Here is a 12,033-nt window from a genome sequence, read left to right as displayed (position 1 = left end):
TACCAGGTGACTGTAATTAGTGTAGCCTTATACCAGGTGACTGTAATTAGTGTAGTATTATACCAGGTGACTGTAATTAGTGTAGCCTTATACCAGTTGACTGTAATTAGTGTAGTATTACACCAGTTGACTGTAATTAGTGTGGTATTGTACCAGGTGACTGTAATTAGTGTAGTATTATACCAGGTGACTGTAATTAGTGTAGCATTATACCAGGTGACTGTAATTTCTATATATATATATATATATATATATATATATATATATATATATATATATATATATATATATATATATATATATATAAATATATATATATATATATTAAATACGACTTATTAACAAATATATACTATTAATCCCGAGTTAAGTTAACAGTTACTGTTTAACAGCGTTCATGAAACGATTCTTGTCTCAGCCACCACTATAATAATGGTGTTCACTACGACCCTCCAGACTATATATTATGAGCATTTCATAACACGTGTGGCCAGAGACAGCATAAATCTACCTTTTTACCAGAAATTATATTATTATTATTATTTTTGTCTTTACTACTGTTATTAATGTTATTAGTGATATTAGCATTGTCAATACTGTAGGAATAATATGTTTTATTTACAATAAACTGTATACAAGGCGTTGTAATTCTGGCTGGAATAAATTGCCATGCACAAATGAAATAAATTTATTTCTATTTTTTAGACAATTGGAATAACATGGCTTACAATTTTAATTGGTGGGATATTAATTGGACAAACATACTGCAGAAATATTGAATGATAATGGATATGTTGAATGATAATGTCATGGATAACATATATGTATCTTCAAAAACTAATATTTTATCATTGTATTTTATATATATTTCAGCTTTTATTGTCATAAGTATACATGAATCACAACAATAAATATAATTTTTTTTCACAAACATTGCATATAAATCAGCAGTTATATATTATCAGCAGTTTCAAGGTTATACCTGTGTCACACTATGTTATACCTGGGTCACACTAGGTCATCCCTGGGTCACACTAGGTCATACCTGGGTCACACTAGGTCATACCTGGGTCACACTAGGTCATACCTGGGTCACACTAGGTCATACCTGGGTCACACTAGGACATACCTGGGTCACACTAGGTCATACCTGTGTCACACTAGGTCATTCCTGTGTTACACTAGGTCATACCTGGGTCACACTAGGTCATACTTGTGTCACACTAGGTCATACCTGGGTCACACTAGGTCATACATGTGTCACACTAGGTCATACCTGGGTCACACTAGGTCGTACCTGTGTCACGCTAGGTCATACTTGTGTCACGCTAGGTCATACCTGTGTCACACTAGGTCATACCTGTGTCATGTTAGGTCATACCTGTGTCACACTAGATCATACCTATGTCACGCTAGGTCATACCTGTGTCACACTAGGTCATCCCTGGGTCACACTAGGTCATACCTGGGTCACACTAGGTCATACCTGGGTCACACTAGGTCATTCCTGTGTCACACTAGGTCATACCTGGGTCACACTAGGTCATACCTGGGTCACACTAGGTCATACCTGTGTCACACTACTTCATACCTGTGTTACACTAGGTCATACCTGTGTCACACTAGGTCATACCTGTGTCACACTACTTCATACCTGTGTTACACTAGGTCATACCTGGGTCACACTAGGTCATACCTGGGTCACACTAGGTCATACGTGTGTCACACTACTTCATACCTGGGTCACACTAGGTCATACCTGGGTCACACTAGGTCATACCTGTGTCACACTACTTCATACCTGTGTCACACTAGGTCATACCTGTGTCACACTAGGTCATACCTGGGTCACACTAGGTCATACCTGGGTCACACTAGGTCATACCTGTGTCACACTACTTCATACCTGTCACACTAGGTCATACCTGTGTCACACTAGGTCATACCTGTGTCACACTTGGTCATACCTGGGTCACACTAGGTCATACCTGTGTCACACTAGGTCATACCTGTGTCACACTAGGTCATACCTGTGTCACACTAGGTCATACCTGTGTCACACTAGGTCATACCTGTGTCACACTAGGTCATACTTGTGTCACGCTAGGTCATACATGTGTCACACTAGGTCATACCTGTGTCATGTTAGGTCATACCTGTGTCACACTAGATCATACCTATGTCACGCTAGGTCATACCTGTGTCACACTAGGTCATCCCTGGGTCACACTAGGTCATACCTGGGTCACACTAGGTCATACCTGGGTCACACTAGGTCATACCTGTGTCACACTAGGTCATACCTGGGTCACACTAGGTCATACCTGGGTCACACTAGGTCATACCTGTGTCACACTACTTCATACCTGTGTTACACTAGGTCATACCTGGGTCACACTAGGTCATACCTGTGTCACACTAGGTCATACCTGGGTCACACTAGGTCATACCTGGGTCACACTAGGTCATACCTGTGTCACACTACTTCATACCTGTGTTACACTAGGTCATACCTGTGTCACACTAGGTCATACCTGTGTCACACTACTTCATACCTGTGTTACACTAGGTCATACCTGGGTCACACTAGGTCATACCTGGGTCACACTAGGTCATACGTGTGTCACACTACTTCATACCTGTGTTACATTAGGTCATACCTGGGTCACACTAGATCATACCTGTGTCACACTAGGTCATACCTGGGTCACACTAGGTCATACCTGGGTCACACTAGGTCATACCTGTGTCACACTACTTCATACCTGTGTCACACTAGGTCATACCTGTGTCACACTAGGTCATACCTGGGTCACACTAGGTCATACCTGGGTCACACTAGGTCATACCTGTGTCACACTACTTCATACCTGTCACACTAGGTCATACCTGTGTCACACTAGGTCATACCTGTGTCACACTTGGTCATACCTGGGTCACACTAGGTCATACCTGTGTCACACTAGGTCATACCTGTGTCACACTAGGTCATACCTGTGTCACACTAGGTCATACCTGTGTCACACTAGGTCATACCTGTGTCACACTAGGTCATACCTGTTTCACGCTAGGTCATACCTGTGTCACACTAGATCATACCTATGTCACGCTAGGTCATACCTGTGTCACACTAGGTCATACCTGTGTCATGTTAGGTCATACCTGTGTCACACTAGATCATACCTATGTCACGCTAGGTCACACCTGTGTCACACTAGGTCACACCTGTGTCACGCTAGGTCACACCTGTCACACTAGGTCATACCTGATGTGAGATTTTTTCTATTTATCTTACCATGAAGATTGAACTCGGTCAGAGTTCATGCATGAACAATTTGTACTGCATGAGCAACTTGTACTTTAAGATGAATTAATAGAAGTGCGCGAGCAAATGTTGATTCTAGTGAAGTTGACATTTTTATCCAGTCGGTCGTCGACCTCCTCTAATGCAAGTACAGAAAGTGTAGGTCTCGAGTTCTCACACCAAATTTAATTTGATGTTTGTGGCTATGAATCAGGATCGAATCCAGAAGCAGGCCTTCGTTAAAAATATCGCATGAACAGTTGCACAATGTATGTGGGCCAGTAGTGTTGTAGTATTTGACATAAAAACACCTCTCTTTTCATCAATAACAATTTATTCATAAAATAACTAATTCTACTACAACAACAATCTTGACGTTACGTTAATGTCCTTCCAGTGACACATTAAATATGGCTATTCAAGAGCCACAGTGTAGCAAAGACTCCTGTCTAATGTCACACTCAAATATAACCACAGAATCCTTCCTGTGGCCGTTGACCAGACCACACAGAGATATTAGAAAGAACTTTTTTAGTTTCAGAGTGGTTGACAAATGGAATGCATTAGGGGGTGATGTGGTGGAGGCTGACTCCATACACAGTTTCAAGTGTAGATATGATAGAGCCCGATAGGCTCAGGAATCTGTACACCTGTTGATTGACGGTTGAGAGGCGGGACCAAAGAGCCAGAGCTCAACCCCCGCAAACACAACTAGGTGAGTACACACTAGAAGGTGAAGGGACGACGACGTTTCGGTCCGTCCTGGACCATTCTCAAGTCGATTGTGACAATCGTCCCTTCACCTTCTAGTGTGTGGTCTGGTCAACATTCTTCAGCCACGTTATTGTGACTCATCGCCTGCCTTCCTGTGTTTGCTTCCGGCTGAATAAATGAACTACTTGAACAATCGGAGTGTTCACAGAGGACGCAAATTGCAACAAAACTCTTGCAGCACTCTGCAATTATGTTAAAATCCCACAACCACGAGGCAGGTCTCCGGTAACCCCAGTTGCTTTAACTCTCGTCTCCAGAGACGATAATCAAACAAATGCCTAATAAATTACTCTAATTGATCAGTGATTAATTACGTTAATTGACTGTCAACTGCAGTCAGCAACAATTAGTCTGCAATAATCAAAATCTTGTCTCCTACAGACAAGTCAAACTGTCAACACAATAACTCGCTAACTATAATTACACAAACACTTGCCCATCAAGCATTCAGTGGGTAATTACACTAATTGCTGTTAAACGGACAGCTAATTAATCGCAGCGAGCTATGTTAACAAATGCTGCCACCCTTTCAACCGTCTAGTTAACAAGTCTATTTCAATACACTTGGATGACACAAGTGTATTGTGTCATCCAAGTGTATTGTCCATGTCACATTTATCAAAAGCTTTTGCGAAATCTGTGTAAATTACATCTGCGTTTTGTTTGTCTTCCATAGCATCTAATGCCATATCATAGTGGTCCAGCAACTGCGACAGGCAAGAGCGCCCTGTTCTGAAACCATGTTGTCCGGGGTTATGGAGATGCTCTGATTCCATGTATTTTGTGATCTTACTTCTTAGCACTCTCAAATTTTTTTATGATGTGCGATGTTAGTGCTATTGGTCTGTAATTTTTTGCCTCTGCCTTATTTCCTCCTTTATGAAGTGGTGCTATCTCTGCTGTTTTTAGTACATCAGGGATAACGCCAGTTCTTCACAGAATGTGGAGGGCCTGTGATAGTGTTTTTTACAGTTCTTGATGAATATGGAGTTCCAAGAATCCGGGCCTGGTGCAGAGTGCATAGGCATACTGTTTATGGCTTCTTCAAAATCCAGTGGGGATAGGGTGACGTCTGATATATGAATTGATGTTGGTATCATATCCATGAAAAATTCATTTGGGTTATCAATCTTTAGTGCGTTTAATGGCTCGCTGAAAACAGAGTCGTACTGCTTCCTCAGTAGCTCGTTCATTTCTTTGTTGTCATCGGTGAAAGTTCCATCTCCCTTTCAAAAGGGCCCGATACTAGATGTGGTTTTTGATCTTCATTTTGCATAGGAGAAAAAATATTTCGGATTTCTCTCTATTTCACTGATGGCTTTTTGCTCTCTTTGCCTCTCTTGGGTTTTGTATGATTCTTGTAGCTTGAGTTCAATTGTTTTTATTTCTCTACCTAACCTTCTTCGCCGTTCTTGAGATAGGGTGCGACTCTCAAGTTGTTCCGCGTTTCGTTTTCTTCGCCTATATAGGGAACGACGTTCCCGTTCCAATCTGCATCTCGTTCGTTTTTTTCTTAGGGGTGTATGCGGTTTGAACATATTTCTAGTGCTACTGAGCTTATTTTTTCCAGACACTGGTTCAGGTTTGCATTTTCTAGCTGATCTTCCCAGTTTATTTCTGTGAAGTCCTGGTTTATTTGCTCCCAGTTTATCTGTTTATTATTGAAGTTGAATTTGCTGAAATCTCCTTCACCTGGAATCTGGACTGGTTTTGAAGGTCTATTCCCCATGGTTGTCATAACTTCAATTAAGTTGTGATCTGAGTAACAGGTATTTGTAATCATTATGTTCCTGATCAATTCATCATTATTAGTGAAAACGAGGTCCAGCGTGTTCTCCTTCCTAGTTGGTTCTACTATTTGCTGGTTTAAGGCAAACCTGTCGCACATCCGTAGCAGGTCATTTGCATGTGCCTGTTCATTTAGGCTACTTCCTGGTATTCTTTCTGATATTACTGTATTAGCCAGGTGTTTCAATTTCAGGTGCCGTAGGTTGAAGTCCCCAAGCAGGATGATGTTCGGAGCTGGATTTGTAAGGTTTTCCAAGCAGTGTTTTATTTTCATTAGTTGGTCTTTAAACTGCTGAGGGTTTGCCTCCGGTGACTTATATACAATAACAATTCATTTAATAACTACATTTAGGATCTCTATTTTGATTATCAGCACTTCCACCATATCATTTGAGGCGTTTAGCAGCTCAGTACAGATGAGTGTGTGTTTGATGTAGAGGCTGCTGACCCCACCCTGAAGCCGGTGTTTCCTATCACATCGGAAAAGATTGTACTCTGAGATCCATATTTCACCATCATGGTAGACCTTTATGTGGATTTCTGTTAGGGCTGCAAACACTGCATTTGCCTCATGAAGAAGACCATCTATAAAGTGAACTTTGTTGGATTTGCATGTTTTTATACTCTGGATGTTGGCAAATATAAATGATGTTAGTGGAAGTGCTGGAAGCCTTACTTGGTGTTAATATCTGAGGCTCTGGTAAGGAGGCCACTGTGTTTGCGTCCTCTCTAGCATTTGACAGAGTTGGTGGTAGAGTCTGGTCATTTTTAGCCATTCTTCTCCTCCTCCTCTTGTTAAAAAAATTATCCCGGTCGATGGAGTAGTGGCTGTTTTCATAGTGGCGGTCTGTCTGTTTTATTCGCCTGGTACCTCTTATATGAAAAGCTGGACATTCAGCATTGAAGCACTCTTTCCTGTCCAAAGAGTTCTTGCAAATTTCTGGGTGAAAGAATTCACAGGTTTTGGTACATTTACCTGTATTGAGGAGGTTTCTGCACTTTCTAGGGTGATCGTATGTACATGTTCCATTTATTCTTCCCGATTCCCCATGCTTACAGGTAGCCCATTTGTAATACCAACAGATTTTGGGGCCTTGTTTTGTTTGTGTCCCTTTGCCAGGGACCGCACTCTGCTGCGGCGTCCCCGACACTCTGCTCTGGGGCCTGCAACACCGCGCTTTGCTCCGGCGCTATCGACACCGCGCTCTGCACAGGCGTCTCCGACTCCCAGCTCTGCTCAGGCGTCTCCGACTCCCAGCTCTGCTCAGGCGTCTCCGACTTCCCGCTCTGCTCAGGCGTCTCCGACTCCCCGCTCTGCTCAGGCGTCCCCGACTCCCCGCTCTGCTCAGGCGTCCCCGACTCCCCGCTCTGCTCAGGCGTCCCCGACTCCCCGCTCTGCTCAGGCGTCCCAGACTCCCCGCTCTGCTCAGGCGTCCCCGACTCCCCGCTATGCTCAGGCGTCCCCGACTCCCCGCTCTGCTCAGGCGTCCCCGACTCCCCGCTCTGCTCAGGCGCCCCCGACTCCCCGCTCTGCTCAGGCGTCCCCGACTCCCCGCTCTGTTCAGGCGTCCCCGACTCCCCGCTCTGCTCAGGCGTCCGCGACTCTCCGCTCTGCTTAGGCGTCTCCGACTCCCCGCTCTGCTCAGGCGTCTCCGACTCCCCGCTCTGCTCAGGCGTCTCCGACTCCCCGCTCTGCTTAGGCGTCTCCGACTCCCCGCTCTGCTCAGGCGTCCCCGACTCCGAACACATGTGAACACTAGGACACATGAACACTAGGTCATACATGTATCACACTAGGCCATACCTGGGTCACACCTATGTCACACTAGGTCATACATGTGTCACACTGTAAATTAAGCTTTATTAACATATTTGTCCATCACAGGAAATTATTAAACTATTAATTACACGGAAAACGTAAAGTAGTGAAACAAAACAATACAATCTAATATAATCCAATATAATCTTATACAATATACCAGAATAACAATAATAATCATGTTCCACCTCACTGTCGTCACTTTCATAAATAATGAAGCATCACCTTCAAGTATTTTATTATTTTTACGATGAGTAATCTTTTGCTGCACTTATTTCCATATAAAATACTGTATAATAATAATTATACATATTTATACATGTAAATAAATGTTATATTATATTAAAAAATATTATACATTATATTGCAGCCCCCCGTGGCGCAGTGGTAAGCACTCGCTCGGCGCTTCGAGAGCGCTTTGGCCGGGGGTCGTATCCTAACTGGGGAGGATTGACTGGGCGCCAATCCTTAACTGTAGCCTCTGTTCACCCAGCAGTAAATGGGTACCTGGTTGTTAACGACTTGGAGGGTCGTATTCCGGGGAAAATTAGGATTAAGGACCTGCCCGGAACGCTACGCGTGCTGGTGGCTGTACTACAATGTAAGAAGTCTTATATATATAAATATCATGGTATGATAAAGGGTCTCGTAGTGCAGTTGGCTTCGTTCTCGACTCACAATCTAGGATTCCGGGTTCGACTCCCGGGCGAGACAGAAATGGTTGGCCACGTTTCCTTTCACCTAATGTATTTGTTTACTAATTAGTAACAAGGTACCCGGGCGCCAGGTCACAGTTTGTGGGGTGGAAATCCTGGTTAGGGTCCTCAATAAAACCTTGAAATATATATTCACAGGCTTCCTGTCTTCGACCAAAATAAATTATTAAATGGGCGTTTCTACTGACCATCTTTTGTTTAGCAAACTTATGTTTTCATTAACAATTTTCATGTAATTGTTTTTTCAACTGCAACATGGAACAATCCTTTGAGCACATTTAAAATGAAAACAAAGCATTTATGGCCGTGAATATGGCCTCAGTGGGGAAAAGTTTATAAGCTTTTGTAAGTTCAAGCCACACTGCACAATTTATATTATTTGTTCTACTTAGTTTCTGACTTTACTTGATATTATTAATTCCTCCAATCATTTTGATTCCAAAATCAATGTTCTCTTCCAATATCAAACATGGAAAGAGTAAACGAGAGTGCTAATATTATTTATATCAGGGAGGAAGCAGCTGAAGTGAGTTGATCACCTCATTATGGAAACCCACATCCAATCGAGGCTTTCCAAAAACTCTACTTTTTTATGTGCACATGAAAGTACTTCACAACTGAACGGCGACGATAACGCCCGGAACCAGGTGCTCTGCTACAGTTAATAACAACTCTGTTTACACAAATAAATCACAATAACACGATATGTCTATGATAAAATCTTTGGAGCAGGATGGCTGGATCAAACTATCGTCTTGAGTCACCCTCAGACGTGCGTCGGACCCAGGGAGCATGACATGCTAAACGTTACACAACCTGGAGGATCCGTCCCGGCCCTCAAGGAGTACAGAGGCACCGAGGTAGTAGCCAATGCAAGTATATGTGAAATACACTCAATATGTAGTAGAGTTCTTCACCTGCGAAATTAAAATAACGTGATTTATGTGTAAGAATAACATTGGAGTACAGGGGTTGGGGCGGCCAAGGATGCTGGTTCGATCACGTTGTTCTGCTCCAAAGACTTTCTAAACTCTGATTAATTTTGAACGAAATTTACAAACATTAATAATAGTTTCTTGAATAAATCTTGATGAGGGCTCGAACTTACGTCCAGGATGATCCTAGACGCGCCTTAATCGACTGCGCCACGACATGGAACAAGAATTGCAATCGGCATTGCTACTGCTCGCACACAGATCCCGCAGTCTCTCCCAGACACAAACTGGGGTTTTAGACAATTCCCTCTTCGCCCTTACTTCAATACACACAAGGGCGAAGAAGTAGAACAGCTTGTTGACAGAGCCCGAGTGCATGGGGGAATTGTGTAAAACCCTGGTCTGTATCTCGGAGAGGCTGCAGGATCCGTGTAAGGTCAGTAGAACTCCCGGTTGCAATTCTTTTACCATGTCATGGCGCAGTCGATTAAGGCGCGTCTATGATCATCGTGGACGTAAGTTCGAACCCTCATCACCGCCCTTGTGGATTTATTCATTTGATATATCATGCTGTTGTAAGTTCTGTGTGTAATAGTTTTCTTCATTTTTGCATTCTCAGTTTCCTCGCACTCTGGCATCCTTCCATTCGTTTCTCCCAGCATCCCTCCTCTCTAAGCATCTCTCCATCCCTGTAGTTCTTCCTATCTGTTTCACCTTCTCCTGCCTTGTCTGTTTCCTTAGTTTTTCATATTTCTGACTATTTCTCCATCATTGCTGCCCTCTCTGTCTTCCAGATTTCCCTCTGTCTGCTTCGTTATCTTCCTCCCTGCCTTCCTTTCATCTGCCTTTTCTAATCCATCCCATCTTGATCTGTACTATTTCCTCACCTTCTCCGTCCTTTCTCACTCTCTCCTCCTCGTAATCTCATTACTTGCTATTCTTCTCTCCCCCTGTAGCGATCTTTCTTTTCCTTGTCTCCCTCCTTCCATTATTTCGTCTCTCTCTCTCTCTCTCTCTCTCTCTCTCTCTCTCTCTCTCTCTCTCTCTCTCTCTCTCTCTCTCTCTCTCTCTCTCTCTCTCTCTCTCTCTCTCTCTCTCTCTCTCTCTCTCTCTCTCTCTCTCTCTCTCTCTCTCTCTCTCTCTCCCTCACCAAGAAGCAGCCACTCACCTTCCCAGCATCTCCATCCGTCTTCTCTCTCTTTCTACCAGTGAATGACAGCACCCACCATGATTCATCTTCCTCCGCTCCTTTCACTCAGCACGGAGGGGAGAAAGAGACAGAGAGAGACAGGGAGAGAGAAAGACAGAGAGAGAGTCAGTGAGACAGAGAAGCAGATAAGAAAGGAAGTAGTTAATATTCAGGCAATAAGAGCTTACTAGTCGAGAACACATACAAAGATCAGATGCTGGTAATCTAAGCTTTGTAGAAACAATGAAGAACACTTTATATAATTCGTCCTCAGATGTGGTCGTCCACGCAGTCACCACCCCAAACACTCCATCATAAGTAGGTTTGGTTGTGTGTGTATGATCCGTTGGCAATTATTTGTATTTGCATAACCCGTCCTCAAACCAAGTCTATTCCATCCAGCGGTCGACCCCAAAGATGCATTCATCAATTTTAACATACTGTTCATTCAAAGCATAACTTTTCTTATATATAAATTAATATTATAATGTATTAGTATATTGTACATATTTAGGCACTGGTTAGGTTAGGTGTTTATGCTCTGTAGGTAATTATGACCTTGAGTCTTGGACGGAAATACTTAAAATATACTTCATTTACCTACTTCAAATGCAAATAATCTTCAACAGAACTTAAACATCTAACCTAACAAACGCCTAACTTTACATACATTTATTATATAATAATATTAACTCATATATAAAAACATACCAATTTTTAATTCACATAATGTTAAAACTAATGAATACATCTGGGGTAGGGGGAGGGGATGCGACGGCCGCCGCTCTAACGAGCCTCGCCTGAGGACGGGCTGAATAATTTACACCTGGTCAATATTAAAGAGACCAGTTCCCAATTTACTCCCGGAAATTATTCCTTACAAGATCAGGAGGCACGGCAGGAAGTGCAAGATAGGCCCATTGAGAAGCCCAGATGCAATAGGTAAGCTAAGATACAGTTCTTTATTCAATAAGGGCTCAACACCTTCCCTATATACATTCCCACCTGTCCACTTTCTGCGTATACAAGGGAACTTCAAGAACATAAGTTCATAAACGTCTGTAAGGGGGGTACGTGATCAACTAGGTGGTGGCTCACACGTCAGACTGCGAGCAGCGACATCAAACAACCAGGTAGACCAGACCGCTAACCTGGAGGCCTCGTAAGAGGTCTACGGGCACATTCATCATCAGAACTACCAGACGCGACTGTAATTTGGTATTACGATGCAATTTATTTTAAATAGTAAATAGGTGTATCAAAAATAATCAGATTAACAATGAGACTCCAACCAATCCCTATTTATAAAACAACTCCCGACTTCTGTAAAAGTTAATGTCAGGTTTGGAGTCAAACAACACAACCAAGTAACAGAATCTATATGTGATACAGAAAATATATAAAATACAGAAAAAAATGTATTTTTATATTATAATGAATATTATTATAAGATTAGTCTTGGGGAAGGTGTTTTGGTCACGCTGGTTTAGGAAGTGTTTACACCTCTG

The sequence above is a fragment of the Procambarus clarkii genome, chromosome 40 (assembly GCF_040958095.1).
Source record: "Procambarus clarkii isolate CNS0578487 chromosome 40, FALCON_Pclarkii_2.0, whole genome shotgun sequence".
Classification (NCBI taxonomy): domain Eukaryota; kingdom Metazoa; phylum Arthropoda; class Malacostraca; order Decapoda; family Cambaridae; genus Procambarus; species Procambarus clarkii.
The sequence above is the reverse complement of the archived record's forward strand: the minus strand, read 5'-3'. Positions refer to the sequence as shown.